This window comes from Marmota flaviventris, chromosome 5 (assembly GCF_047511675.1).
Source record: "Marmota flaviventris isolate mMarFla1 chromosome 5, mMarFla1.hap1, whole genome shotgun sequence".
NCBI lineage: Eukaryota > Metazoa > Chordata > Mammalia > Rodentia > Sciuridae > Marmota > Marmota flaviventris.
Window position 1 is genome coordinate 34514547 of NC_092502.1, and position 13984 is coordinate 34528530.

General features: G+C 40.2%; 1 long non-coding RNA gene across 1 annotated transcript; it reads left to right on the forward strand.

The window, feature by feature from the left end:
- The first annotated feature begins 874 nt into the window (after positions 1–874).
- LOC114107587 (uncharacterized) lies at positions 875–6002 on the forward strand. The gene is made up of 3 exons (XR_003585346.2): positions 875–1828; positions 2879–3022; positions 5268–6002. It is a non-coding gene; the product is annotated as an uncharacterized lncRNA (long non-coding RNA).
- Positions 6003–13984: the final 7982 nt, after the last annotated feature.

The window sequence follows — 13984 nt, forward strand, 5'->3', positions numbered from 1 at the left end:
ATGTGGTGATGTGAATCTACTTCAAAGCAAGAAACCACAACAGATACAGGAGGGGGAGAGGCAGGAAACTGTACTGCTGGCCTTCATGGTGGGGGAAGATGTGACCACAAATAGTGCAAGTGCACCTTCTACTGACAAGCAAAAATTATATCCTTCCCTGAGTCAATGGTAATTGCCTCCTTATGAGACAACACCAAAGCCAGCAAGGGACTATGACAGCTTAGAAATGGCCAGGCTGCCAGATAGGCCCAAGCCATAGTCTCCCAGAACCCATTCCAGGAGGCCAGAGATCCTTTTGAAGATCTATGTAAGATAAGAGAAAAAGTGGGGTAAGGGAATACAAGCCTTCACAGTCAACACAGACCCCACACCACAGTGCCCTGTCACTTGTTATTCACATGCATTGAGTACCCTGAAAGGGTTAAAGAAGGCAGTAAAAGAGGATTCACCCAGGGGGACATTTGCAGAGCAAATGCTTGAATTACTTAGTCTCAAACTTACTTGCCCTCAAGACTAGAAAGACCTAGCCAGAGCCACTCTTCAGCCTGCAACATTTTTGAAGTTTAAGGCATTCTTCCATGATAAATGTGAACAGCAGGGGGAATCATCACCACAACACAAATGTTAACTCCCAGCTGAATGCTTGCAGAGAGAGGAAATCTACTGTTCCCTTGCAGTACAGGCTACAGGCCCACCAAATTATTTTGATCAGGTGCAACTCTGGGCTCTAAGAGCCTGGAGGAAGTTACCAGCTGGGGGAGGGATAGTTTCTATACAAGTCTTAAGGAAGAAAGACACTGAGGACATGCCACAGTTTATTGACAGAATAAACAAGGTGGTAGAAGGGAAGGTGTCTCATGAAGAAGCTAAATTAAAAAAAAAAAAAAAGCATAAAGCAGGAGTGGCACCAGTACACAATGGCACACTATGTGACTGGATTTTGGCCACCCTGGATACAGGGACACAAGCAGCTTAAGCCTCTCTGCTGGCCTCAATCATGGCAGTTGCATAAAAGCAGAACTAAGGAGGCTTGCAGGCAGCTAGTCAGAGACTGCAAAAAATGGGCACCTTTTCTCCCCATTGACCTTTTACAATCTGCTGGAGGGAATTCCCAGAGTTAAAATCTAATGCTTTATGGCAAATAATTGTATTATTATGCTCCTTTTGGAAATTTAACATATATTCATGTGATTATTGATATCTACTCAGGCTGTGTAATGGCCACAGCCTCCACAGGAAAAACCACAAAAAAGTACATTTCCCAGTTATTAAAATGTTTTGGAATTATGGATGTTTCCATGTCTATTAAAACTGACAATGGGCTAGCCTATACTAGCAAGACATTTCAAGCAATTTTCAATGATTGGCATATATATTACTTAACTGGGATCCCCTAAAACACTTAGACTCAAGGCATCATAGAAAGAACACACAAAAAATTAAAGGCAATGCTACAAAACAAAGGGAGAAAACTATACCAAGTCCCCTCATGATGCCTTGAAAATAATTTTATTACTTTAAATTTTCTTTCAATTTCAAAATTTTCTACAGAAATAGGAGCCCATAAGCATTATGCTCCTCCCATGGGGCCCTCCCATCTACTTTGGTCTCATGGAAGGATCTCATAACAAATGCATGGGATGGTCTGGGGTCCCTCCTACCCATGGGTGGAGGGTTTGCATATGTTAACAGGAGCTTCACCCCATCTGAGTGCCTGCCAGAAAGTCAAGCCCTGGATCCCCAGAACCACCAACCAAGAAGATGAAAGAACTAACTTTGGAGGGAAAACCTCGCAAGCAAAGAACTCAATAACACAAATGGAACTCAGGTAAACTAACCTGGGGTGATATTAAAGATCTTGCTGACCAAGCCATGAGATTGGTCCCTTTGGATGGTGGCAATCTCATCCCTGGGCCTATGATTGTGGTCCTATTGTATGCCGTGCTCACTGCTAACAGTGAAGCCTCCCATGAGTAAATTGAGCTTTGGTCACTAGGCCACATTTAGCAGTTGCTAATTGGGAAGGAGCTTTACCTAAGCTCTTCTCTAATAATTCCAACATTATTGATCCTGAGTTATCCATCCAGGAGGTAACTGTATCCTATAATACCAGCATTTCCATACCTAATCTTCCCATTTGTTTCTCCATAGTAGATAATAAAACCCATAATACAGACAGTCCCCTCTGCTTTGCTCTTGCCAATGAAACTATTGTAGATAACTATAATAAGTCATATGTTGGGCTGTCTCTCACTGACCTTAGAGATATAGTTAATGCTACCTATAGCCATAGAATCCCCCATGGTAAATGCAAGAAACCCTTGCATCCAATATGCCCAACAATGCTTTTTGGAAAGCCCCCCCCCTCAGATAATGATAGCATCCCATGGAATCAATGTGTCACAGCCATACCTTATCTCCTTGATAAGAGGAATTTCTCTTGGGAAGAACAACATCTGTGCACCTGGGCAGGCACAGGTCCCTGGAATGTAACTGATGTGCCCAAAAATCATATAGGCTACTGCAGTCCTTGCTACATGGGGCAAGCTCTTACCAACCATTATGCAGGAAATCAGAATGGCATTACGGCTATCATGCCAATATTGCCAGCTGCCAGAACCAATAATTGGGCAGCAGCTGGCCAGATGAATGGGTCTATATTGAGTTCAGACCCTGACCATGGATTTGCCTTTTTCCAAATTATACCCATACCCACTATGCACAAGCTAGTGTAATGCCACCCTTTGCCATGCTAATAATCAATGATAATGATGGCATAAATATCATTCATACAGAGATCCCTTGTACAGTTAATATATCCTGCTGGCTCACAGATTGTCTAACCCCTACTATGAAAGCTAAATATATTTATCCTCAGAGTGCCCCCAGCAATCTGGCTTCCAGTGAACCTGTCAGGATAGTGGAGGAGTCCATGTACATGGAGATGAAGAATCTTCTGAATGAGATCCTATACTGAACTAGGCATGCAATTAGCCTCATCATTGCTGGAATTATTGCCCCGGTATGTATACATTCTGGCCACTGGTGTGGTCAATTGGTCACTCGGCTACCTCAGTCATGGGCGGTAGAGATGTGGATTCAACACACAGACACTGGGAGCTGGTGATAATGCTGGCTGGTGACAACCTCAGTTGATGTCCAGCAGCCTGTTTAATGTAGAAGTGATTACAATTGATATAGAATGCACCTTTCAATCATACATAAGCAACCAGGTTATACAACATCTAGAAACCAATCATCTTTTGATTCATGTAGCTGTACTATGAGGAAGCTCTAAGTATTGTTATGCAGTGGAAGGCAGTCTGGAAGGATCTTTGTCCTTAGGGGAGGGGGCCTTAGGAGTTTTATGCCCTGAAGCACCTGACTCTTGGTCTCCTGGCCTGGTAGCTTGGCAATGCTGACTTCAAGCACTGAGGATGTGGTTTCACTGACAGCTTGTTAGAGCAGAGTGCCCCATCCTGCAAGTGTTCCTGTCAGACCTGTATAAGTGTAGGTTTTCCTACTACTCTGAGCTGCTTATAGCTGCTAGCTGCTAGCTGCAAGCTGAAAGTTATTCCAACACTGGTAGTCGCCATCACTGTCACAGCCACTGCCACTGCTTCGCTCACTCAGAGTATCCAGACTACTCAGACTGTAAACAATTTGTCTACTGCCATGGTGAAAGCCTTTGCAGTTCAAAATGACTTAAATAAACTGTTCTGAGCTGCTACTCAGCAAGGAACCTCTACCAGGAACAACTAGATATTTTGTCTATGTTGAAAGGCTCACTTGTGACCCTGAATTTCATAGTATTTGTGTCACCTAATATACTATATCTAAAAATGTAACCTTACACCTCTCCAATTTTTCTCAGTAGAATAAAGGCACTTGGGATGCTATTATGACTATACATAACCTTACTAAGGCAATTTTCAAAATCAATGAAATGAAGGTGTCTATCTTGACAACCTCTTCCTTCTTCCAGGGATTGACTAAACATTGGAAAAACCTGAGAGCCAAATTAACTAATCCTTATAATGCTATTACCCTGGCCCTACTGTTTATAAAGTGATGTTTTTCTTGTGTGATGAGATGCTTATGTAACCATGTAAAGGCCACCAAACAAAAAACAGCAATGCTGGCTGAAGTTCTTGCAGCACAGTCAGAGTGGGAGTGTGAGGACAAGTGCATGGAGTACTGCCTACATGGCATGTGTAGAGGGCATCTGAGTGGCAGGCCACTCCCCTCAAGCTAGGTGCATGAGCAACAGACCACTTACCCCAGAGGCACAGCCCTGGGTGTGAGGCCATGTGTTGTAGTTTCTGCACTTGCTCCACAACCCACTCCTCAATGGTCACTGAAAGACAATTAGCAGAAATTGCACTGGTGGCTGCCTGTAATCTGCTTAGCTACTGCCTGAGATTTTATTGCATGGTAGCTGTGCAATAAAATCAGACCTGATTTCTGCTTGGTCTCTGGAGGTCTTGATTAGCAACTCCGCATCCACACCCTCCTCTACCTTGTTCCATGGACCTCCTTACTGGACGAGAGATAGCCCATGCAGTAGAAGTCTACAAAGGAAGCACAAGAAGTTTTTGTCATTTTTATGCTGCTTGGAAAGAAATTTCCTAAGTCATCACACAATTCATAGCCTGTAATCTTAATAGGTGTTTAAACAAGTTTATATGAAATAATATCTGTTAAATTAAATTAAATATCTGTTAAATTCCGACAGGAATGAGAAACAAAACCTTAACTACCTCTAGGTCAGCAGTAGGCAGCCATTAAGATGGTTTCTAGCGTGTCACAATAGCCCATACCTGTAAACACAACAACTCACAAGGCTCAGGTAGAAAGATGATAAGTTCAAGGCCAGCCTCAACAATGCAGGTAGACACTGTCTCAAAAACTAAGAGGTCTGGAGATATAGTGCAGTGGTAGAACCACCCTAGTTTCAATACCTAGTACCAAAAAAAAAAGGTAATTTCCAAATTATGTCCTGGTCTCTCTGTGTATGTTTAATCTCTATCACAAAGTGACAAGTATAACATAGGCCAAGGATGGGATATTACTTCTGAGATTAAATTATAAAGGTTCTACCACTATGGAAGATGATTAGAGAAAAGGTAGTTTCTCAAAAAAGGGAGTATATTTCTCAAAAAGTCCATGCAATGGAATGAGGAGGAGTTTGATGGGAGAGGACTGCATTAACATGAAAGGCTTGAAGTCATTCTGTAAGTTGAATCTCATCTTTATTCCCTCCTCAGGTTCTTAAGTTTCTCCTTGATAAATTTCAGAATGAAGAGAACAATCCCAGGAGAAGCAGTCATTCTGTATCCTGAGAATAATTTTCAGAATCAAGAAGAGGGGACAGGGAAAAGTAAGGAAGGGTAATAGTGGACTGTGATCAAAGCATGTTATAGGCGTGTATAAATATGTCACAATGAATCCAATATTCTGCATAATCAAAAATTAATTTTTAAAAAGTCTGCAGCTTATATCATTATATCTTGTAGATACTCTGTTGCTCTCTCTCTCTCTCTCTCTCTCTCTCTCTCTCTCTCTCTCTCTCTCCAATAGCCATAAAAAAGTCTGAAGTATTCTGCTGAAAAGTCCCTGAAGGGTCAGAGACCAGGTGGAGAACAGGCAGCACCACAAAGGGCAGCCATGCAAGTTAGCACCTTAGGTGTAAACACTCCTGTTGAGAGCCACAGCCAAAGGGGCCCCAGCAAACTTCCAGCTGCCAGATGATTGGCTCCTCTGTGGTGATGCTCATTGGGCTGTTTCCCTGCCCTTTCAGACTATGGAGCTGCTCATTGGGGGACTCTTTTGGCTCCGCCCACATGACCCAGCCAATTGGCCTCAAGAGCAGGAGGAGTGGGGGGGGGGTTGAGAGGCTTGTGGGAAGCCGGTGGTGGCAGTTGGGCTCTGAGGGAATTCCTGAAGAGCTCGTGTGGTGTGGTGTGTGTGTTCTAAAAATAAAGTTTGTTTCTGCTTGATAAGTGGCTTGTGAATTGTGCCCAGCCAGACTGTGGCAACTCCAGCCCCAGTTAAAGCTTTGGATGATGACACCTGCTCACCACTTGAAATCATCCCCATAAGAGGACCTGACCCAGAGCCACCAAGCTAATCTGACCCTGTATTTCTGAACTTCAGAACCAATAAGGCAATAAATACTTGTTTTAGCCACTATGTTTAGGAGTAGCTTGTTACACAGTAATAGATTAAAAATACAAGTCAAGAAACTCCTGACAGTACTAACAGCTGTGAGTGATCTTCTTACTCCTCTGTGGATACAGAAGAATACAGTATCCCACCCACATCACAGCCCTTCCCTCCTTGACGTCTTCACATCCCACTCCCTGCTCTCTGCACAAGCTCCACCCTCAGACCCAGCCACACTCACAGCCACACTCCCACCTTAGACCTCATAGAGTTATCCAGTTTGTGACTCTATGTTGAAGAGAATAAGACAGAAAAATGAGATTCATCCAAAGCAAAACAACCCTCGGGCATGAAAGGGAGAAGAAATGAGAAAGTAGAGTATATGAGCATTCAGCTGAGCAGAGGGGACTAGAATTCTCTTAGAGCAACCTCAGGGACCTGAGTAGGCATTGATGTTCCTGTCATAGCTATTAGATCCTAGTGGGAATCATGGGCTGTGAGCTTCATGCCATCTCCCAAAAGCAGAAGAGTGTCTGGAAACAAAGAGAGAATCTGATAAATCCCAGTGTCTAGCTTCTTGCATGAAGTGGAGATTTAAAAAAATGTTGAATTAAATTGAGTTTCTTTGAGACAGCTATGTAGAAAATCCCAGTCTAGATCAACTAATAACACCTTGGTGAAATCTCCAAAGTGTGAAAATAAGATTAAGTCCCCTGTGTCTTACACAGGACTGAATAAAACTCCTGATTGACATGGTAAGGCAAAAAGTCTTTCCTGGTTCCCTTGTGCCTCCCCAAGTTGGTCTGACTTCACTAAGAAAAATTCTGATAACCTACAGCCTCCACTGAAGGAAACAGGAATAGGGAAAGGAGACCCTCAGCTCTGCTAGCATTCTGAGAAGTTAGGGGGGGATCCACTTCCATTCTCAGCCCACAGGGAGTTTAGAGGAAAAAATAAATGTGCTAAACCATCTGGGGCCAGATAGAATCACAGCAAATAAATAGAACCCTCATAAACTAGTCTGCATAGACTAGCACAAGCACAGCATTCTAATCTGATGGCTCTTAAAAGAGATGGGAACAGTAACACTTGGTTTGAACCCCTAGCTAGCCAGTCTTCAAATCTAGAATCACACTATAATGCAAAGCCCCAAAGATGGGAAGACCTGACAGCCATTTCTAAAAGCTTAGCAGATCACACATAGAACTTTAAATAGTGCTCCCTGCCACCAAAAAGGCTGCCTCAACACCCTCTCAGAGTGAAATGAAACCAAAGTTGTGAGTAACAACAACAAATACACAGCTCTCACACACCTGGGAGTTTAAATACTGCTCCCCATAACTACAAATATCACTTCCAGACTTCACTTAGGGTGACATAAAACCAAAACTGGGAATAAATAACAACAGTAAATATGTGCCAGTGCTCTCAAAACTGGAAATTTGAATGGTACTTCCCCAAAACCCCAAAGACTACTTCCAGAACCCATCCAGTTGAAATAACACTAAAATGGAAAAAAAAAATAGCAAAAACATGCTAGTGCTTACATATCTGGGAGTTTGGGGAATAAAACCAACACAGGACTGATAGAGTACATCTTGCGGCCCAACCAGATCTGTGGCAATTAAATTGCTCGTCCATTAGCTCAGCCTAATTACACACCAGAGCAGTGGTCTTGTCAGATAGCTAAACAAAGCCAATTGCCACTCCTGAATTCAGAGAAAAGACAGCAGCCCAGACTCCTAGAGAAATTAAAAGCAAGTTCTGCTGCCTGGGGGCCATTATTGGTTGAGCCAGCCAGACTTACAAACCCGGTGTAAACAATGAAGGTTTATCACTTCCTAAGAACACTTGTAAGTCAGAAAAGGTGATAAACATGACAAATCCATACACACACCAACATCATGACCCAAGAATTATAAATACTCAGGAAATCATGATACCACACACACACAAAAATGTTCAAACAAAGCTCCAAAAATGGGCCCCAAAGAATGGGAGATTTTTGAAATGTCAAACAAATATTTCAGAGTGATCCTCTTTTAAAACTTCTGTAAACTTTAAGAATATACTAATAAAAAATTAAATGAAATTTGGGAAATAATACATGAACAAAATTAGAAGTTTGACAAGGAAACAGAAATATTTTTTAAAAAGCCTAGAAATCCTAGAGATGAATAATACAATAGTACAATACAATCTTCAACAGCCAGTTTAATCAAGCTCAGGAAAGAATACAAGCTCAAAGACAGAACATCTAAAATAATCCAATCAGAGTAACAGAAAGAAAAAAAAATAAGAAGAATAAAGAGGGAGCACAGAGCTGGGACCTGCTGCAGAGGTGGAGCCACACAGAGTTCTGGCATCGCAGAAACGCAGGGTTACCAATCCTTCAGGGCTGCAGTGAGTCAGACTGTGACCTGCGTCACCACAGGGCACTGGTCTGAGGACCAAATTCTGGACATAGCATAGGAACAGAACAGCCTAGCTCCCTCCACCTCATTGGACACCCCGGCTTGGAAACGGGAGGTCGCCATCTTGGAAAACCTATCTCATCAACTTTTGGCAGGTGTAGCAGACAGTGCAATTGGCTTCTGAACAGGAGTGTGACTCCCAGCACCTCCTCTACTCAGCTGTGATAACTCAAAACCTTTCTTGCCAGCTCTCAGTCGGCATGGCTATCAGAGGGAAAACAACAGAACAGGTTACTGATTTCCAACTCCCCTCTCCACAGCTGTGATGACTTGGTGACTACCCAACACAGAGATAGTGCTCAGTTGATCAGCAGTGCAGGGTGGCCAGGGTACCACCCTCCCAGAGTGAACCCAGAGCTGTGGTCAAGACACCCATCAATTGGGAACTGGTGGGCAGGAGAGGGGAGGGGGATAGAGACCAGGAGCAAACCAAAGAGACCTGGATTGGAGAGGCACCCAGCAGGTGAGGGAGAGCCGCCTCACATGTATTGCTTCCACCACCTTGAGGGCAGAGGCTCAACCTGGAATGCACAATGCCACCTATTGGAAGTGGAAAAAAAACAAAATTCTAAGAGTGCATTTTATTTCTTTTTTTCTTTTTTCTTCTTTCCTTTTTTCTTTTTATCTTTTTCTTCTCTCTTTTCCTCTCTTTTCATTCCTTTCTCTCAATCTCTTCCCCCCTTTTTTTCTTCTGCTTTTCATTTTACTTTTCTTCCTCCTTCTCTTCCCCTCTCAACCTCCCAAGTGTTACTATTCTACTATGTGTAATTTACTAAATGCAAATAGGTGTTTGTTTCTATGATTCTTATGGTCCTAACACATACTTAACTACCCTAAAATACCTCCTGTCTATTCTCCTGCTAATAACCCCCTTCATTAGAGTTCTCCTCCAAAGTAGGTAAAATTTATTAGCCCCATACCCTCACATCTTTCCCCCTTAACATAAAGTCCTATGCCCAACCCTCACTTTTCTATATGCCTCCAGAAACTTTGACTTTTATAAAGCTAATAATATATTTTAAATTATAATTGAATCCAACATCTCTAGACATAGAGACTAACTATAAATATATTAATAACAAAAACTTGCTCATAGATGATGTATAGTTGATATTGGAAACTGTTTACATTGTCTCCCATCACAAAGGAGAGATCTCAGAACTATACAAATCCATAGGTAAAAAAACCAATAACACAACAGTCAGGCAGAGCTGGAAAGAAACATGAGCAACATGAAAAAACAAGCAAAGAAAGGACCACAAACAATGAAGAACAATTCAAAATTAGAGGAGATAACAGCTACATCAGAAAGAATGTTAGGTAAAGATTTCAGAATACACATGATTCACATGATCTGGAGTCTCAAGGAAGACTTTAGACAGCAAATGCAGACAATGAAAGATCACTTTGATAATGAATTACATAAACAAATCCAAGAAGCAAAAGATCAACTCTACAAGGAGATAGAGGTTATTAAAAAAAAACAACAGAAATCCTGGAAATGAAGGAAATAATAAACCAAATTAAAAACTCAAATGAGAATATCACCAGCAGAGTAGAACACTTAGAAGACAGAACATCAGACAATGAAGACAAAGTATATCATCTCAAAAAGAATGCAGACAGATCAGAGAGACTGATATGAAATCATGAGCAGAACATCCAAGAAATTTGGGATAGCATAAAGAGAACAAATTTAAGAGTTATAGGAATAGAGGAAGGTATAGAGGTCCAAACCAAAGAAGTGAGTAACGTTTCAATTAAATAATTTTTTAAAACTTTCCAGACACAAAGAAGGAAACAGAAATCCAAACTCTAGAAGCCTACAGGACGCCGAATGTACAAAACCACAGAGATGCCCACCAAGACATATTATAATGAAAATGCCCAACATACAGAACAAGGAGAGAATTTTAAAAGCTACAAGAGAAAGGAGGCAGATTACATTTAGGGGTAAACCAATTAGGTTAATGGCTGATTTTTCATCACAAACGCTGAAAGCTAGAAGATCCTGGAACAACGAATTTCAAATGCTGAAAGATAATGGGTTCCAACCAACAATCTTGTATCCAGCAAAATTAAGCTTCAGATGAAATAAAAATCTTCCATGATAAAAAAAAAAATTAAAAGAATTCCCAGCTAGAAAACCAGCTCTGCAAAGCATCCTAGGCAAAACATTACATGAAGAGGAAATGAAAATCAACAGTGGAAAGTAGTACAGTAAAGAGAAAAACTAATCAAAGAGGAAAAACAAATCAAGTTAAATAACAAAAATAAAACAAACATGGCTGGAAATACAAACCATATCTCAATAGAAACCCTAAATGTTAATGGCTTAAACTCACCAATCAAAAGACATAGGCTAGTAGACTGTATTTAAAAAAAAATCCAACAATATGCTGCCTACAGGAGACTCATCTGATAGGAAAAGACATACACAAACTGAAGGTGCAAGGCTGGGAAAAAAATCACACCACGCACATGGACCTCGGAAGCAAGCAGGGGTGGCTATACTCATATCAAATAAAATTGACTTCAAGCCTAAATTAATCAAAAGGGATAAAGAAGGAAACTATATACTGTTAAAGGGAACCATTCACCAATAAGACATAAAAATTATCAATTTATATGCCCCAAACAATGGTGCTGCTATGTTCATAAAACAAACTCTCCTCAAGTTCAAGGGACAAATTGACCACAACACAATAATTATGGGTGACTTCAACACACCTCTCTCACCACTGGACAGATCTTCCAAACAAAAGTTGAATAAAGAAACTATAGAACTCAACAATACAATTAATAACCTAGACTTAACTGACATATATAGGATATATCAACCATCAGCAAGTGGATATACTTTTTTCTCAGCAGCACATGAAACCTTCTCAAAAATAGACCATATATTATGCCATAGGGCAACTCTTAGCAATTATAAAGGAGTAGAGATAATACCATGCATCTTATATGATCATCATAGCATGAAACTGGAAATCAATGATAAAAGAAGGAGGGGAAAACCGTACATCACTTGGAGAATGAACAATATGTTACTGAATGATCAATGGGTTACAGAAGACATCAAGGAGGAAATTAAAAAGTTCATTGAGATAAATGAAAACACAGATACAACATATTGGAATCTATGGGACACAATGAAAACAGTTCTAAGAAGAAACTTCATTTCTTGGAGTTCATTCCTCAAAAAAAAAAAAAAAAGGAAAAACAAACAAATAAATGATCTCACACTTCATCTCAAAGCCCTTGAAAAGAAGAGTGAAACAACAGCAAATGTAGTAGAAGGCAAGAAATAATTAAAATCAGAGCTGAAATCAATGAAATTGAAATAAAAGAAACAATTGAAAAACTTGACAAAACTAAAAGTTGGTTCTTCGAAAAAATAAATAAGATCGACAGACCCTTAGCTATGCTAACAAAGAGAAGAAGAGAGAGAACTCAAACTACTAGCATACAGGATGAAAAAGGCAATATCACAATAGACACTACAGAAATACAGATGATAATTAGAAATTATTTAGAAACCTTATGCACCAATAAAATAGAAGATAGTGAAAGCATCGATAAATTTCTTAAGTCATATGATCTTCCCAGATTGAGTCAAGAGGATATACACAACTTAAACAGACCAATATCAATTGAGGAAATAGAAGAAGCCATCAAAAGACTACCAATCAAGAAAAGCCCAGGACCGGATGGGTATACAGCAGAGATTTACAAAACATTTAAAGAAGAATTAATACCAATACTTTTCAATCTATTTCACGAAATAGAAAAAGAGGGAGTACTTCCAAATTCATTCTATGAGGCCAACATCACCCTGATTCCTAAACCAGATAAGGACACTTAAAAGAAAGAAAACTACAGACCAATATCTCTAATGAACATAGATGCAAAATTCCTCAATAAAATTCTGGCAAATTGGATACAAAAACATATCCAAAAGATCGTGCACCATGATCAAGTAGGATTCATCCCTGGGATGCAAGGCTGGTTCAATATACGGAAATCAATAAATGTAATCCACTACATCAATAGACTTAAAGGTAAAAACCATATGATCATCTCGATAGATGCAGAAAAAGCATTCAACAAAATACAACATCCCTTTATGTTCAAAACATTAGAAAAACTAGGGATAACAGGAACTTACCTCAACAATGTAAATGCTATTTATGCTAAGCCTCAGGCTAGCATCATTCTAAATGGAGAAAAATTGAAGGCATTCCCTCTAAAATCTGGAACAAGACAGGGATGCCCTCTCTCACCACTCCTATTCAACATAGTTCTCGAAACAGTGGCCAGAGCAATAAGACAGACGATAGAAATTAAAGGCATAAAAATAGGAAAAGAAGAACTGAAATTAGCACTATTTGCAGAAGACATGATCCTATACCTAACAGACCCAAAAGGTTCTACCAAAAAACTTCTAGAACTAGTAAATGAATTCAGCAAAGTCGCAGGATATAAAATCAACACTCATAAGTCTAAGGCATTCCTGTACATCAGTGACAAACCTTTTGAAAGGGAAATCAGGACAACCACCCCATTCACAATATCCTCAAAAAAAATAAAATATTTGGGAATCAACCTAACAAAAGAGGTGAAAGATCTTTACAACGAAAACTATAGAACCCTAAAGAGGGAAATAGAAGAAGATCTTAGAAGATGGAAAAATATACCCTGTTCATGGATAGGCAGAACTAACATCATCAAAATGGCGATATTACCAAAGGTTCTCTATAGGTTTAATGCAATGCCAATCAAAATCCCAACGGCATTTCTTGTGGAAATAGAGAAAGCAATCATGAAATTCAAATGGAAAAATAAAAGATCCAGAATAGCAAAAACAATGCTAAGCAGGAAGTGTGAATCAGGCGGTATAGCGATACCAGACTTCAAACTATACTACAGAGCAATAGTAACAAAAACAGCATGGTACTGGTACCAAAACAGGCGGGTGGACCAATGGTACAGAATAGAGGACACAGAAACCAATCCACAAAACTACAACTATCTTATATTTGATAAAGGGGCTAAAAGCATGCAATGGAGGAAGGATAGCATCTTCAACAAATGGTGCTGGGAAAACTGGAAATCCATATGCAACAAAATGAAACTGAATCCCTTTCTCTCGCCATGCACAAAAGTGAATTCAAAATGGATCAAGGAGCTTGATATCAAATCAGAGACACGCCTTCTGATAGAAGAAAAAGTTGGCTACGATCTACATACTGTGGGGTCGGGCTCCAAATTCCTCAATAGGACACCCATAGCACAAAAGTTAATAACTAGAATCAACAAATGGGACTTACTCAAACTAAAAC